This window comes from Lissotriton helveticus, chromosome 2_2 (assembly GCF_964261635.1).
Source record: "Lissotriton helveticus chromosome 2_2, aLisHel1.1, whole genome shotgun sequence".
Classification (NCBI taxonomy): domain Eukaryota; kingdom Metazoa; phylum Chordata; class Amphibia; order Caudata; family Salamandridae; genus Lissotriton; species Lissotriton helveticus.
Genome location: NC_136060.1, coordinates 378,909,898 through 378,928,175, shown reverse-complemented (window position 1 = coordinate 378,928,175; position 18,278 = coordinate 378,909,898). Strand labels below are relative to the sequence as shown.

Sequence of the window (18,278 nt, the reverse complement as noted above, 5' to 3'; positions counted from 1 at the left end):
TCACTAGGTCCTGGTGTATATTACCCAGTTTCTCATTAAATTCTGGGATCCTTGGCTCAGCCAGAAGTGCGTCCACCTCCATGAACCTTGGGAGTGCCCGCTCATATAGATTGATAATGGCCTCTTCTGAGCTCACCAGCTTCCCCCACTTGACCCGGCGCCTATTTGTCGTGAGGCGCAAATCCCCCACGTCTACCCCTCGCTCTGCTAGGGATACAGCCGTCGAGGGCAGAGGGCACTGGATGTTTAGACAGAGGGCATTGTGATCACTATCTGCCCTGTTTAACACCACAAAGTCAAGTACTTTTGGCCAGAGTGTAATGTCCACCATGATGTAATCTAGCCTCGACTCATGGCCCCTTCTGTTGAAGGTGCACACTGAGGGGGTATCGGAAGGAGTACGACCATTACAGGCCCTCAGTGCGCAATTCAAGGTGAGGGACATGAGCTGAAGTGCTAGGGGGGACCAGGCTTTGGGGTGGGGAGAGGACGAGGGTGGCACCCCCCAATGATCATCCTCGGCCGTAAGGGCACCATCCAATAACCCCTCCAGAGGTTCAAAGTGGCAATTGAAGTCTCCTCCAAGCACCACCTTGAGGTCTCCTGGAAGTTGGCCCAGAAAGGAGGACAAATCATTTATGGTTTGTGATTCATTTAGTGAGGCTACTGGACGCGAGTAGACATTAACAATGGCCCACGATGGTTTGCCGGGCCATGTAAGCCGAACACACTGAATGTCCTGCGAAGACGTGTGGACCTGCTCCGCCCGGCACCCAGTGTGACTCGCAATCCAGATTGCCAAGCCACCCGATGGCCTCCCCCTCCCACTCCATTTGGCAGGGATTTCAAATATTTCGAACCCTCTCCTGGACTGGGTATCCCTCGCCCATGTTTCTTGGAAGAGGAGGATGTCACTGCCAGCTATTAGCTGATCCCACTCCGGTAGACCCTCCTTATTTGCAATTCCTGCCACATTCCACGAGAGAATTCTCAACCCCTGGTCAGGAGGCAGGCCACCTTGGCTTCCAGAAGGTGGTTGCACAGCAACCAAGGATAGATTAGTATCTTGGGGGCCAGTGCAACGAACCGCGCTGGCGGAAGGCCCGACCAAGTCCGCCACCCCAGATTGCAGAATGTGGGCAGAGCTGATATTAGGAAAGGGTCCCAGTTGTCCCGCACTATCAGCCATATCAGCCGTGGCAGGCAGTCGCTCTTTGGCGTTGTCATGCCGATTAGGATCAGTCACAGGGGCTGTGCCCGTAGCCACGAGACTTTGCACCACCTCATCCAACCTCTTCCCTGGACCAGAAAAAAATTTCCTGGCTTGTGGTCAATCGACCTGATCCAAGCAGGAAAATCTGTTAGGATGTATAAAATTGGTCTGGGCAGGTGGTAGATAATGCCTAGGTCTGTAGCGCGAGCCATCCACAGCAAAGCCTACTCTAGTCCACTCCTTCTTGCTCCCTGACACCGTGTTGCTGTCACTAGGGTAGAAATATGAGAGGGGTACTAACTCAATATTGGACTTATCAGGCCTTACAAGCCAGTTGCAAATATAGTTTGCAACATGTGGGCTTTTGAAGCTTAGGATGATGCAGTCCCCTATCCTATTCTTTGGGGTAGTACCAATCCATGGTATCCTCCTTACCATCAAGAGCTCACCTTTCAGGTTCGGGGGCAGCGGCCTATTGATAGTAAGCCAACTAATAGCCTTATTGCGTAAAGAATCTTGGGACTCCCTTGTACCACCGGTTAGCTCAGGAACTCCTACCATAATTGCCGTATAGGGGACCGCTTCTGGCGGCAAGTTAACCACCCTGCGCCTATCGGGCGGGGGAGCGAGACCACCAGTCGGTGCATTGGTGGCACCCGCTACCCCCCCCGGTTGCGGCGCAGGAGGCGGCTTGGATCTCCTGGGAGCCGGGACAGGGGGCCTGGGCGCTAGAGGTAACAAGGGGCGCGCCTGGGAAGCAGACGCACCGATTGTGCTCAGCGATACCCTATTAGGAGCCTTAGACGTCGCAAGAGACAACGGTCTATTCCCCTGTGAATCCCCGGTGGCTGTAGGAACATTTGCAGCTGGCCCAGGGCTTTTCCCAATATGGTTATTTCCCAGTGAGTGAAGTCGATTCTCTATGGCATCCAATCTCACTGCAATGGGGGTTAGGAGATTTTTAATAATGGCTGCGAGAGAGTTAATTATTGTATCTGCACTGTTAGAACTTGCCCCCCCAAAAATGAATGGGCCCGACGGCAATGGAATTGAGACCGGGGCTAGAGAGCCCCCAAGATCTGACCTAGACCCCGCTACGCTAAGATCAGGGGAAAGCGAAATATCTGTGCTATCTTCATGGGTTGATTCGACTATATCAACTCTTGCCCTTTTTGCCCCCTTTGATTCCCTAGACCTTTTCCTTTTTGGCGGATGTTCCACCCCACTGACAGCAGGTTCTAGAGGGAGCTCAACCTGACCCACTTCAAGCATGTCTATTCCCATATTATCCGACATGGGGGAATGGTTGGTAGTCCCAAGTGGGCGGGGGGAGTTCCTATCCCTCTGTGTTAGGGAAGTTCTTAATTGCTGGAGGACCGACTCAATTGTCTGATCTATACTGTCAAGTAGTGACATGTGGGTAGCGTCCAGGGGGATCGGTGTACTAGCATCTGTTGAGGATGTTTCCCCATAGTCCAGAAAGACGCTTTCAGGACCCATCAGGAGGTGAGAGTCTGTAGATGAGTGACAAGTGCTAATTTGGGAGCTCGCTTTTGGGAAGAATTTCTCCAGAGTACTTAAGCCTTGTTGGGCCGACTTGCTCCGTAAAGTTCTGGTCGCCATTGCGGGGTATGTTACAAGGGACACGAGCTGGGAGCGTTAGAGGGGTGGCCCGGTCCGGTCTCACCCGGCCTCTAACGGCCTAGAACGGCCCGCTCTTTGCCCGGTCTTCGCCCCGGTGACCGCCCCGCGCGCGTCCCGCGATGCGCGTGAGGAGGTTCTCCTAAGTATGACAGGGGGGCGTGGCACTGGGAGGGGGCGCGAGGCGCGGCGGGAAGAGGAACCAGCTGGCGTTGACAGATGGACTGCTGGTCCCCGCAGTCCCGCTCGCCTGCGCCTCTCGCCTCCGCTGCGGCCGGACTTAGCTGGTAAAGTTCCCCCAGGTGGGCGTTGGCTCCCAACCACTCCTGTGGCGAGCAAAGCACAAACAGACCAAACTCCTCACTCGAGCTGAGAATCACTGAGAATCAATAGTACATAAAGAAACATATAACTGTAGTTCAGGCCTTGTCTTTTCCTACTCGATGTTAAAATCTGTGATATGACACCGTGTACACCTAAACCTTATTCCTAGGGGTTGATTCTGAAAACTCGAATTCCCATCACCTAAAACTCAGGGCATATTGTTTGGGGTCAATGACAACAAATTGTCTCTTGTTCACTGGGTAAGTATACCCTGCAGCACAAACTCTTTGGCTGCCGATTTACAGTACCACAATATGGTGACGGAAAGGAGAATGAACATTTGCCTCACTATAGTACAGAGAAGTTTCAATTCTATTAAGAACACAGAGGCGAGGATTATGCCATTCTTCCTTCGCTTTTATTTTTCAGCAGCCATTTTAAACATATAACAAACTACTACTCCCGTAAACAGCAGGGAGTAGGAAACCAAAGTTCCACCAGGAGTCCTTCCTCTCTGTTCACAGTCCAGCCCCCACTTGGTACTTCTACTGTGTTTCCTCTTTTTTTGTGCTACCCGCTTCTTCACGAACCTCACGCATCCTGTTTGGACCCATCATTTCCTGTAACAATAAACCGCGTCAGACCCAACTTCAATATAAACAGGTCAGCAGAGCAAACACAAAACCGGCAATGTTAAGCAATACAAGGTCATAGGCAGTTACCAAACATGCAACTTAACTTCTTAATTAACCAAACAGTCCAACCAACTTTCAAAATCAAGTACTTACTCCAGAATGGAGGGGGTCTGCATACTCCTTGATGGCCGGGTGGGATAATCCTCCCCTCCGTGTCCTTTATAGAATTGAAACTTACATGTACTATAGCTACGAAAATTTTCATTCTATGTCCGGTCTGGAGGCTCAGATTATGCTAGTTCAAAGCTTATCCACCACCAGTTGAGCGACCTCTAACACTGTAAAACCTCTTAAAGGTCGAATCCGAGGACCAGTCGGCCCCGTGCATAAGATCTTCCAGAAGTGCTCAGATTGAAAATGCCTTAGAGGCCGTAGCCCCCCTTGTTGAGTGGACTCCAAACTTCTTGGTGTCAATGCCCGCCTTCTGCATCACCCAACGGGCCCATCTGGCTATGGTTGGTGAAGAAACTGCTTTGTACGGTTTTCTTAGTGCGACAAGCAGCTGTCTTTTACTCGGAGGGCAGACCTCCTCTGTCAATTCTTCATATGCTCGCAGGCACTGTACCACACACCATTTGGGAGATTCTCGAAATGCAGGGTAGGAGATTTGGTCCTGCTACTGACTGTGAAAGAAACCCCGTCCGGGGAGAACACTCTGGCCGAGATGTCCAGGGCTCGTACATCAGACACGCGCCTGCAAGAAACCAGGCATAAGAGTCGCCAATTTCGCAGAGTTCTTTGTGTGGCAGAAATCTATTCGGCTGCCTGGATAGGAAGAGATTCAGCACTACATTCACATCCCACAATGCAGAGTACTGTGGCTCTGGTGGGAGGGAAAGACTAACGCCCCTGAGGAGCCTACACACAGGTGTTCACATACAAGGGATCCTTGGATGGGATTATGACCTGCTGAGATTGCCGAATGGAAGATATTGATAGTGGTAAGACAACCCTTCCTCCGCAAGCCTCGCCAGAAAATTGAGAACATGGATTACATCTGCGCCCACGAGATTGCTACTCTGTCTCAAACTTCAACGGCACCATCTGTTCCAGGCAGAAAGCTATCTTTTAGTCGTTCTATCCGCTCATGCCTTGGATAATGAGGACTCTGCGTGTCTCGAGAGGCCCAGGAGCGACCATCGCTGCCTGAGATCTGCCAGGCCATCAGCTGGAGCGTCCCTTCCACTACCAGGCGGTTGGGATTGCTGTCTGGATCCAGCAGAATGTGAGTAAAGTGGGAGAGTCAGATTGTAAGATCCCAGGAAAGTTCCAGATGAACCGGAAAACACAATTGAGATCTCCAAAAAGGGGTGATGAGCACCACCTTCGCCTGTTGGGGGAGTACGTGAGCAGACGGTCTCGTGATCATGGAGAAAGGGGGGGAACGCATAACCCTGTTCCAGCTGCAGCCCTGGCATCCGTTGCCTCCACTAGAGGATCTGGTCTCCAGCTGAAGAACCTCGGTAACTGATGATCCAGTTGCGATGCAAAAAGGTCGACTGAACAAGGCCCTCACCTTTTCATCAGCTGGGAGAAAACCTGGGGATCCATTTTCCAAACACTGACGTCCAGGAGATGGCAAGAGTACCAAACTGCCACTTCGCTCACTCTGCCCGAGAGATAATCCGGTATAACCGACACCTGGTTGTCCAGGCAAAAGGTCCAGAATTCCTTGGCGAGGTTCGCCAGTGCATGGGACCTGGTGCCGCCCAGATGGTTGATGTATCTGATGGCTGAGATATTGTCCATCACCCTGTCCCTCGCCCAACACGGCGCAGCAAATGAGCCCTCCAGTTACTCCAGACCGTTGATGTGCAACGACTGTTCTTGTGCAGACCAGATTCCACCGGTGGAAATATCTTCGTATCTGGCCCCTAGCCAGTAGGGCTGGTGTCTGACTCGGTTACAATGTCTGACTGGGGTAGAACGCTTTGTAAGCCATGCATGCATGTACCCAAGCATCACTCGTGAGAGAGGCCCAAGCTGGGAGGAAATCTGCCAAACGACCCCTCAGTTGCAGGCGCACCGATGGAAGTACACTCACCTTTTCCAGAATTGCTGGCTGTCATTTGAAGCCTTCACGACCTCTGAACTTCTGCCCTCTGCTGGGGTAGAACGTGTTGAAGCATGTGCAAGCCCTCGTCACCAGCCGACTGGACTACGGCAACGCCCTCTACGCCGGAACCACTGCCAAACTCCAGAAGAGACTCCAGCGGATCCAGAACGCCTCGGCGAGACTCATCCTCGACGTCCCCCGACGCAGCCACATCTCCGGACACCTGAGAGATCTGCACTGGCTCCCGGTCAACAAGAGAATCACCTTCCGGCTCCTCACCCACGCGCACAAAGCCCTACACGACCAAGGCCCGAGCTACCTCAACAACCGGATCAACTTCTACACTCCCAAGCGCCTCCTCAGATCAACCAACCACGCCCTCGCCGCCGTCCCCCGAATCCGAAGAGCGACAACAGGAGGAAGATCCTTCTCCTACCTGGCCGCCAAGACCTGGAACTCACTTCCGACCAATCTGCGCCTGACCCAAGACCACCTCTCCTTCAGGAAGAAGCTCAAGACCTGGCTGTTCGAGCAGTAGCGGCACCCCCCCCCCTCCCAGCGCCTTGAGACCCTACGGGTGAGTAGTGCGCTCTACAAATGACCTGATTGATTGATTGATTGATGCACAGAGCCTTGCCCCCTGTCTTGGTTAGTGTAAGTGGACTGGCCGGTCTAGTGGCCCCTGCCACCACCGGCCCCTTGGAAAACCTGGGGGGGGAATACCCTGCAGATGTTGAACTGCGCCTTGTCCAGTGACGTCAATGTCGCCACGAACGTGCTCAGTTTCTTCACAAAGGGGTCCCCAAAAACCCCCCTAGCCTTAGTCTCCTCGGCCATATCCAAGATTTTAGTGAGGGGCCCTACGGCATCGAGGAGCTTGTCCTGGCAAGAACGCCAGGGCCTGTCAATACCCTTCTTAGGGTCCTTGACAAACTTAGCCAGGATTGTCGCCATTTTTAGGTTAATGTCTGGGGTAAGGGCAACTTTGTCCTCCAGGCAAGGGCTGCGGAACTCCGCACTGAGGCGGTTACGAGCATCTTTTTCCATAGGTTTGCGAAGACTATTCTGCATGACAGGTAAGTAACCCCTATGGCCAGTGGGCAATCCCTTATGTGCCAGAAACACCACAGTCACCGAGTGCACGCTGAGCGTGGGCAAATGCAAGTTGGGAGGGAGCCCAGACATATATTGGTGTACCCGAGGTGCACAATTTCGTGGGCGGAGCCATGGGGGCCACTGAACGCCCTGTCGTAGTCTGAAGGGCTCCTGCCACCCAAGGAATAAAGTGTCCCCGTGGCACTGCAGCCGCCAATACTACCCCGCTGGGCGTTACGCACAAAAGAAATACAGACCTCATAGGGGCATAAGGAAAATAGGGGTTTTCACTCGGGAGGCTGGGGACCTGGCTTGGCTCTCAACCAGGCAGCACTCTGATTAGTGCCAGACTCCCTCTGCCAGGATAATGGGCACATCGCCCCCAAGCGGTGGGAGGACCTCACTGCAACACACTAGGGGATATTGTTGCGTAAGGCACGCAAACGCGTCCCGCAACAATAGGGGATCTGTAGGGAACAGAACATAGAAAAAAACTGCACCTTATCGGCAAAGGAAGAGGAAACAAAGTAGAAGGACTAAGTGGAGACCGGACTGTGAACAGAGAGGAAGGACTCCTGGTGGAACCTTAGTTTCCTACACCCTGCTGTTCATGGGAGTAGTAGTTTGTTATATGTTTAAAATGGCTGCTGAAAAATAAAAGGGAAAGAGTGGCATAATTTGAGCCTCCGGTCCTGACATAGAATTGTCTGCTTGGAAGATTAGCATCCATGTGTAATAATAAAATGTTAAAAATTGTTTGTGTGGTGCATTACCACACAGCTCTTGGGGAATGTTCTCTAAGAGAATACAGTGAGCTGTAAGCTCAGATTGCATTACTGATAGAGAGTGCAATATAAAAAGTACAAGTTTTCAGAATTTAACGATTTGTGTGTCTACTGCCCCCACAATGCTCCTGGATTATACGCAGATAAATGTTGAAGAATGGAAGCAAGATTGGTGATTATGTTACAAATAAAATTTACCCAAATAATAATTACAGTTGAGCAATGAATGAATAAATATTGTGTTTATAAAGTGCAGCTTTTGCTTCCAAAGGAGCATCTAGGTGCTTGGGGAGGAGGATAAGAAAATCCAGGTTTTCACTTATTCTGAGTCGATAAACCTCAGCTGTTTAGGGAGTCGAGTCCAGGCCCTTGCCCCTTGCCCCTTGCCCCATGTACTGCCAGAGATTTGCCATCCTTGGTCTTGCATCTAAAGGGGGAAGGTTACAGCAGTTTTGTCAAACTGTTTAGCAATTTCTAAAGAACACCTTTGAATTCAATTTCACTGGAGGCATCGTTTGCTAAAAAGTTTTGATACACACATGTTAATTACGTTGATCATAGGGATCCACTATAAAACCATTAAAGGAACTTTGTTGGCAACACGTATGTTCGCAAGAGTGTGCATGAAGTTCTTTGATTTCGCATCGGGCGCTTTGCGATTTTTCAGGTATTCATGAATTTAAAGAAGCAGGCCTAGAAACCATACCCCTAGTAAACCTTTGCAAATTCTATTTTTACATGATTATATATACAAAGAAGGGTATTTGTCCATTTAAAATATGCATATTAAGTGATCTTCGTAAAACTTTATTTGTTTCTATCTCTGGGGAAATTTCCCTACCCCCCCCACCTTTTGTATTTCACGGGGCACTGTGCCACTCTGGAAAAGGTTTACTTCTGCCCTTGTCAGGAATGAATTTGTGATACTTTCCAGGAAAGATGTGAATAGCCTTTAGTACCTCTTGCTGTATACTATATGCCCGATGAGGAGCTGTAAATGATGTCTGTGCCTGAGATTCAAAAGACTTTGTGAGCCTCAAGAAGCTATCCTTTCTTGAGAACCAAACCGCTCTCGTTTCAACTCTGTAATCTACCACTGTGGTCATTTAATGATACATGGGATAATGGATAGATGTAGCTAGCATCAGATTTAGGAGTTTCCCCAGCATATAACCACTTGCGGTTTAAGTACCTGTTGTACCACCAGGCCTCTTTAGTTGAATTTTCCTTTTAAAATATTATGGGTGCCAAAACATTAACTTTGTTACGTTTCCCCACAGTCACCGTGAGGCATAGCATTAGGTTGTGTTGACTCCTCATTATGCACGAAAGTTGTAGTGCAGATAGGTCTTACTGTATTGAACTTGCTTATTTTATTCTGCAGTACTAGCACCTAAACAAAGTCTTCTCAGGCTAAAATATTGCTCACTTTGTATCCGAGATAATGTCCACTGCAAAGCGTATGTTTTGTGTCAGAGGTCCTTAAACAGCTCATTAAGTTATAGTATCCTGACTGTGTTCTTTCCTTTAAAATAGAGGGCACAGTCATAGCAGATGCCTCCAGTGGAGTTCCCCTCTTGAAAGGGTCTGGGTGAATATATATTTGGTCTGGATTTTCAGGTAAGGTTCTTGGATCATCTTGGGTGGCACTTTAAAAAAAAATCACAGTTCTATCACGTACTTGGATGTCCCAGTCCTGCTTGGAGAGTCATCTTGGTACAGGAAAGAACTAGAAACCTTTGCAGAGTACACAGTAAAGTATTTGAATTTACAGTCATGGGCACACATGCATTCTTTTTTACATCTAGTGCGCACATCCATCAAATCCACAGACTTTCTCTTACTCCAGTCCCTTTTCTCGTTTTAAGCAAATGCCACATGTGCTTGTCAGTCACACACACACCCTTGTTCACGCTTTTGTTTTTCAGTGAGATCTTTCTTGCAAAAACATATTTTGATCATCAGTTTTTCAGCTTGGGTGTTGGGTACTGGCACTATCTTCAGGTCTAGTTTCCGTTTTAAATATAGTTGGGAGGGGGGGGGGGTTTGCAGACACGTTAGTACACAAATTCTGATATGCATAGAATTGGGATGTTAAGTACTTAGGAATCCTCTCAGTAATCTGAAATAAGGGAACTTGAGGCTTTGGAGTATTCACTACTCTAGTGAATGCCTTGTAAACCTAGTCATTCATCACCTACCATTTACCTCCAACGCCATGGGGGCATGTCTGTTCATTTGACATGGGCACATATCCAAAGATCTGAAGTCCAAGGAAGCCGGCTTGTGGGTTGGAAGTGGGCACGGGTCTTCGCTTACATGGGTAGATGGAGTAAAATAGGCTTGGGTTAGTACCCTTTTGACTAGCAGGGCAAGCCACTTCAGAAAGTAAATTGTTCTGACACATCTATTAAGTATGTAAATGAAAATGCAGCTTTTTCAATCAGTGTGATTCTGGATTCAAATGTCCTTGACCAAAAAGTAATGGGGACATCCCTCCTCCTAATGAAGTTACCTGTTGCCTCAGTTATTGATGAAGTTCATACTAGTCTTTGCTGCTATCGATTTAAATAAGTTTCCTTTGTCTTGTATTACTGTTATGGACTTCCCAGCAGGACGTGGGCATGAAAGGCATTCAGGAAGTTTGTATTGATTTTTAGTCTGTTGCCTCAAACTACTCAAAGATTGTTTTTATAGTACCCGTCCTGCTGTAAACTTAATGTCTAGACCTAATAATATCTAGATTTCAAACTAATGATCTTTATTTTAGAATATTTTGTGTTTTAAAGAAATTTTCGTGTTGTTGAATGTCCATTACATGTCCATAATTGATTTCTATTTAGTGTGGCACTCTACTGTGTAACTTGAACAAGTAAAATCGAATTTAGTATTACCTGTTGAAATGAGTGGAGTGTCTGTTACTGGGGGACAGGCAGTGTAGCAGGTTAGAAAGGCAAAGAGTATTAGGAGAATTCTGATCATAATTGCTATTGCACTAACATGTCAGAGGTTACTATATAACGAATGAGCATTAGTATGGATTGGGCATATGTGTTGGGCCTAGCACTTCATAATTGAACCCCCAAGGGCAGCATATTTTTTGATCCATTGAGTTCAATGGCACATTATAGAATCCTCCTTCATCAGAGTAATTTATTGCGCTAGTTGGGAGAGAGGGAATCTTCTTGCACCTCAAAGGACCTGGACTGCCTCTGACAAAGCTGTCTCCACCTCCTGCCAGGAATTCACGCCAGAGACGGTCCAACTGGTTCTGGCCGTACACAGACACCCTCTGCCTGAAAGATCAAAGGATTTTTGGATATAAATGCTTGGGGCCAGAGAAGCTGCGAAAGGAACGACTGCTTTCCTGGGTTGACCTGCAGTGGCTGCTTCTGTCTTGGGCAGTGAAAGGCCTGGACTAGACATTATGCAACCGAATTGGTCCAAGGGCTTGAGGTAGAGCTTGCCCCTCAGGAACAGCAAAGACTTAAGGCTCTTCGACCCGCAGCACTAGGGACTATGTGTTTTGTGCTGCAACCCGAAGACGTCGTCTACGACGACCCTGCTAAACCAGTGTCCTGAAGGCACCGCAGAGGGCACCGCTGCAACGCCGGACCGCGACCCTGGTATCACCGCCGCAGCCTGCTGAAGCCAGCACCGAGCAGCTGCTCGCACCGCGACCTGTGGGCACAGCACTCCACACCGCCTTGCTTCACGCTGAAGCTTTGGCACTGCCGCGACCCTGGTCTCACCGGCGACGCCTGTTGGCGTCACCATCGAGCCGCTGCTCTCACTGTGACCTGTAGGCACCGTACTCTGCACCGCCGCGCTACACGACGCCGCCGTGGCCTTCCTGGCGTCGGCACTTCCTGTGGAAATCGATGCCGCTGCCTGCACCATGGTTCTGGTGCACCACTCGTGAGTTACTCGACGCACCGCCCTCATCTCACACCACAGTCTTGGCCTGCTGGCGCCATCGACTCCAGCTCGTCAACAGACAGTGTTTCCGCAACGACAACGCCGCTGCCTGCAACGCGGGTGACTCCAAGGGCCCCATCGCCCTGCATCTCTGAAAGGTACTGTTTGCGAGTCTTTCCGACACCGTAGTTGGCCTGCGACCCCGAATCAGTCAGAACTGTTTTTGGATTTGTTCACAACGCCGTGATATCCCCTGACAGAGCTATCGACATAAAGGAACTATTTTTAAAAGCCTATTTTGCTTAGTGGAGATTTTGATGCATATTATTGTGGATTTCTATTGTGTTTGGTCTTGTCTTAAGTATATAAAAAAGTGGATATTTTTCTAAACTGGTGTGATGTCCTTTTGTTCTGCGTACACTGTATTACTGTTCGTTATGTTCAGATGCTTTACACACGGCCTCTAAGATAAGCCTGACTGCTCCTGCAAGACTACCGAGGGGGTGAGCAGGGGTTATTTTAGAAGTGTAACTCCCTTATCCTGACTTGGGTGGTGGTTTCCGCCTCGCTTTGGTGCAAGTCTCAGCTAGCCAGAAATCCCATTTCTAACATGTTGCCCTAACAGACAAGATTTCAGATAACAAAATAGTGGCTGACAAGTGGTCTGTTCTATTTTCTCGAATACTATTCCCCAGTACTCTGCAACAACACCATCCCAGTCTTTTGGTTCTTCCCGATACATTGGTTATCACCAAGTTGCATTCTGGAATATCAACTCCAGCCTTTAGGGAGTCAGAAATGTTCTATGCAGGTACATAATTGATTTCATTTAAACCATGCAATTCAAGAGATCTGGGCCATTTATTTTAAAACTGTCTCCCAGTCTTTATCTGTGAATTCGAGCACTAGATATTGTGTCTACTTATTCCTTAGGCAGAGTAGGTCCTCATCGAAGTCAGCATGTAATACTCTATACAATTGTGTGAAAGGTTTGCCCTAGCGTTAGTACAGTTTTAGGGTGTGGTTATGATTTAGTTCGGTTACCACTGAAGGACTCCGCCTTTTATGTTGTTTCCCTACCATTCCTCCATAGGCCAGGAGGAGACGTGGTGGAGCATTGTGTTTCCAATATTTCCCCAAAATGTTCTAATTTACCAGAGTTGTACCAGTCTCCCAGAACAGTTACCCGTAGATAGTTCCATTCCTGCACTTTACTTCCTCTTTTCCCTAACAGGATTCTTATTGATATGTCAGGGGAGTAAATCTGTGATTTACAATGCTTATATTGCTATTCTCTCCACCATTGTACTATCGACTCCACAGGCGGTGATATATTCCTCGCCCTAAATGTTGATGCAGTGAAAGGCAATGTAATATGTCTGGGTGTTTTCTAAGCCATGCACATTTTACTTATCCATGTGCTTCTCTCAATAACAATCTTTCTAGCCATGGTAGTTTTTATTTTTTTAATTTTATTTTATACAATTTCTAATGCGCACTACCACCTAACGGGCATCTTGGCGCTGGTAACTCCGAGACCAAATCAACACAGGAGGGGATCAATGCGTTGGACAGCTATGTGATAGTACTCAAAGTTCCCCTTTTTAGGTGGTAGTTTCAATGCACTCAACACGATTCTGCATCTCCCTTCTGTCCAAATCATTGATGTCGTTAAAGGTTCTAATTCCCTTTTGGAGCTCAGGGATACTTTATATGGTAGTTTGACATAACAGTAAAGTATCACAGGGAGCATTACCATTTTGGTCATTGCCACCCTCCCCATTTTTCTTAACTGTAGTGTCTTTCAGAATTCCACAGTGTAGCATAGTACTGTGACCGCTCTATCAGTGTTCGCTTTGATGACTTTTTGCTTATTGTGTAATATTTGTATACCAAGGTATTTAAACCAACTGGGTTCACATTGAATCATTCCACCCCCTACTAACCCCTGCTCTGTCACAGGTGTTATGTTTGAGCTATTTGGGAATATGCATTTTTGGACCAGTAACCATGAGTCTTAAAATCTGCTCAAAGTTGTCCAGTATTTTGATTGTGTGGCATAGTCCCTGATACAGTTCTCCAAGAAAGGTCAGATCATCTGCAGATAAGGCTACAATATTCCGTAATCCCACGGCTTTAATCCCCATCGACCTGTTCTTCACCCTAAAGCAGGCTGCTAGTGGCATCATCATCAGGGTGCCCAAGAGCAGGGACAGGGAGCCTCCTTGCCTCGACCTTCTCTGTATCTTTAGGGGATCTGAGGTGACCTTTCCTGGCTTCACTCTGGTCACTGGAGATGTGTACAATTTTTCTAAACCGTTAATTAAGCCATGCCCTGGTCTGATTTTCCTCAGCACTGCCACGTGGAATTGCCAACTAATTATATCAAATACTTAACATAAATCAACTGATTAAAATCTCCCAGTTTCGATTGCCCATCTATGTTAAAGCTTGCAATATGCAAAATGCGCCTTATATTTGGTGATGTGCTGCGTCCAGGTATGAAATCACTTTGGACTGGGTGTACCTGACTTGTCATCACCTCCAAGAGTTCAGTGGCAATAATTTCATCAAGTATTTCATAATCTGTGTTTAACATCGTGAGAGGCCTATACATTCCTGCTACCTTTGTTAGCATGCCTGGCTTGGGAATTTGGTTCAGGAGCGCCTCCGTCATTGAGTTAGTCATTGAGTCATTTTTCTCTAGTCATGTATCGTGTTGTATAGCATCAATGTTGGTGCTAATTGTGTCGGATAAGTCTCCTAAAACCCATCATAAACTATCATCATGTTCGCGATTGCAGCCTTTAATTCTTGATCGGTGATCGGGCCATTTAGGTCTTCCTTTACATGCGTGTAAGGTACAAAGTTGTGTATTTTGTAGATCGCCTTCAGTGTCTGTTGATGGAGCAGAAAAAGTACCCCTCCCCCCGAGTAAAGTTTTGTTTAATATCAAAAAGACCCAATTAATTTCCTGCTGTGTGCATCCCTGCTGTCCTTGTCATTCTGTGTTTGTGCGCTCACCTCTTTGATCTCCGTTAATAAGCCTGGCCAAAAGTGTGCCCACCTTGTCGCCGCTAGTGTTTCTGGAGGTCAAACGATATTTATAGGTATGGCATCATAATTTATCAGTTACCTGGGTATGTGGCTCTTTCAACTGGACATATTTCTCTCTATTAGCCATGGTCTGGTGTGTGACATGATTCTAATGCTGCATTTGTTCTTTTACCGAGGTTAGTTGCAGAGTGAGGGATGACCAGAAATATGTTGTTGCAAAGCAGGCCCCTCAGATCACTACCTTAAATGCCTCTTTTATTAGTGGTTTCAACTGCTGTCCTCTCATTGGCTTCAAAATCTATATAAATGTCCCCACCCATCCGGCCCTGAAAAGCAGGGCCCGAGACTGTAGTCTCCAAGTTGGGATCACGGCACATGGATGACCCCAAGTAAGAGTTATGGTCAGAATATGTTGTACCCAGTTATTCTGTGTTGAGAAAATAGGGGGAACAGTTCCTCACTATATATATATATATATTTTTTTTTTTTTAAATCTGATAATCAGATCATGGATGGAGAATAGAACAAGTATTCTGTAATGTCAGGGTGCAGTCGCCACAAAGTGTCTTGTCAGTGCCCAAAGTTGCCAACTGGTTAGTGCTGTAGCCACCTTTGCTGATGTTACCGAAGTCTGGGAAGGGTGTGATTTATCAAGACTGATGTTTTACTCCTCACTAAGGTTTCCTCCTATTAATAGGGGACAGTCAGCAAACCTAGCCAGTTCCTTGGCTAAGGTATTATAAATGCCCCCTGACCTTGGGGCATATATGTTGACCAACAGTACCACTTCCTCATCGAGCTGGGCCTGCAGAAGAAGGTACCAACTCTCAACATGCACTACCTGTTTCAAGGGTTCAACAGGGAGCTCAGGCATTTGCCCAAGGGATTAAAGCTCCTCGGGCAAATGTTGATAAAATGGTATAGTGGAGTTGCCACAATCAGTCTTTTTATTTTAATACTCTAATCAACTGAAAGATGCATCTCCTGGAGCATTGCCATGTCTGCCCTTCTGTAGGGAAGATGTGAATTTACATTATGCCGCTTAAAAGTTGTTACATCCCCTGATGTACCAGGTTATTATCCCATATTTGGTCTGCTTAATCATAGAATGCTTGTTTCCTGCCATAATGTGCTGCACTGATGCACTTCTGGAGAGAGGGTGGACGATTCCACCTTATCTTCAGTGACTCCTTTCTGGATTTGCCTTCCCGTGAAGTTTCTTACTACTCGTCTCTCCAGTTTGCCATGTGTTTGTGGCTAGTAACACAATCTGTTTTCTCATGTCTGGCCTGTTGGACGATTCATCGCAGAGGATGGGTGATTTTCAGCCCTGCAGCGCCTTCTTTTTGGCTTCAGTCGGAGAGAAGAGGCACCATGAGGCTTTATTGGTATGGCTGAATTGCCAGTCACATGCTGCCTTAAGATCTTCAAAGAATTGTCTCTCTCCAACATAATTTGCAAGCATGCTGGGAGCATCAAAGCATATTTGATCCCTTGTTCCTGGAGTATTCGCTTGACTTCCAGAGAGCCTCCTGTGCTGCACTGCTAGTGTATAGCCTAGGAATAGCATTAACTTTGCACCCCCAATTATGAAATTACTGTTTTTTCATGCAGCTAATAAAATTGCATCTCGATCCACATAGTTCCATATGCACATTACCTATGGTCTTGATGCAGTCCCGGGTGGAGGGGATATGGCCAGAGCCCTGAACTTGATCACAAAGAAACCAGAGAGGTTCTGTGACACAAATTTACGCTGGATTCATTCCTCCAAATATGCAATCATGTGGTTGCCTTCTTTATACTCTGGTAGGCCCACCTATTTAAGGTTGTTGGAGAGGAACCGTCTGTCGTAGTCTCCTGTTTTCTCTGTGTGCTTGACTCTTCCCACCATCCTTTTGTGGTCTTCTCTCAATAGGCCCATATCCACCACTACAGTGTCTATTTTGTGTTCCAGGGTTTTACACATCTGGTTAATTGCTGCATTGATGTTATCCAACTTGTGCGTCAAGGATCCATCCTGACTGTTAAATTCTTGTGCCCCATTCTCCTTGCACAGCAGGATCGGCGCTGTAAGAGAGAAAGGTAGAAAATACAGGCAACAATCCATAGCTCTAAAATTATCACCATCATAATAATAACTAGCCTGAGGTGACTTCTGATTACTGTCCCTATTTTTAAACAGAAAAATCCACCACCGTGGTGCACATATCCCAAACAGATATAACCAGCTGGAAAGAAGAACACTACTCTCAAGGTACATTTAATAAGAAAATTAAAGTGAAAAGAGGATGAGAATGACCGGGAGCCCCAATAATAGATTCTAACTTTTGTTATATACATCCATTTCAGAAAAATATTATCACTGCTAAATGCAAGAGCCCGGACGAGAGTCCCTGTACTTAATGCCCGGGATTCGAAACACGGTGACATACGATAGCAACACAGAGTAATGATGAATTAAATTCCGATCTGTATACTGAGGAAAGCGTCCCTGTATGAGACATCAAAGTGTTCCCGGTGTTCTTTTTTGACCAAGAGAAGATGCTGTGTATATTTGAAGAGATCCTCAAAACTTCGACATTGAGGGTGGACAATTTTGACAATATTGATTGTGGCTAGAAATAACTGGGGCCAGTCTCAATCTTTCAGTGTTTGGAGTTTAGCATCCTTTGTACAATACTTGACCAGGGATGTGGTTGTAAAATCTTCACTTTCCACAAGAATCTCCGCTATTTAGTGTAGCGGGCATAGAGCCTCTACACTTGCATTATTTTAGGAAGCATCTGGTTTAAATGTAATCATTATAAGTCTACATACAGGACATTCCAGACTCAAGGAGTACTGCACAGCACTATCAATTGAATCGCATAATCCTACCTAAATGGAGATGCAGTTTAGTGGCTGTTTCTGTCCTTGCACCCGGACCCACACGTTGCAGTAACCACATAATTAAGTATAGGCAAATGGACTTGTCTTTTTATGCCTCACATTGTGAATTTGTGTAATGTGTACATGCGTGTATCAGGGGTGTGGAACTTAATAAAAGATCTACTTTTCCACAGGACAGATTGCTTCATAAATCTACTTGTTCTGTTAAAAATGTTTTAAAAATCAACTTAACCCTTTAATGCTCCTTTAGTGCCATGTAATGAGGCGGCAAATTATAGCATCAATCTCATTATAAAAGAGTTCAGACAATAGCCTCTCTGTTTATGCCAGGGCTCATACTATAGTAGGGTTTGAATACATGCAATTCATTATTTTACCACCTTTCCGCAGATCTACATACTGGAGCTGGAGTTAGTAGTAGACATTGTGAGAAGTTTGCCTGGTATATGATGTTCACTATTCTAGTGAGCACCTTGTACCAGTCCAAACAACCCTTATGGTGATGGTTGTAAAGTCAACCTTATAGACCAGCTATCCTAGTGGTAGCATGAACAAAAGCAGTCTTAGGCTTAACTCAAGAGGGCATGTGAAGCCAGCTGTTT

At 46.9% G+C, this 18,278-nt stretch overlaps 1 protein-coding gene across 10 annotated transcripts in view; it reads left to right on the top strand.

Annotated features, from left to right (window-relative positions):
• The window catches only part of RNF4 (ring finger protein 4), a 405,745-nt gene that overhangs the window by 104,784 nt on the left and 282,683 nt on the right, over positions 1–18,278 (top strand). For 3 of the 10 annotated variants that reach the window (XM_078678589.1, XM_078678588.1, XM_078678590.1), the window contains exon 3: positions 9,346–9,429. The exons of the other annotated variants lie outside the window; for them this stretch is intronic. The gene's annotated coding sequence lies outside the window, so the exon portion shown is untranslated. The remainder of the gene's footprint in view (positions 1–9,345; positions 9,430–18,278) is intronic. 10 annotated transcript variants of the gene reach the window in all.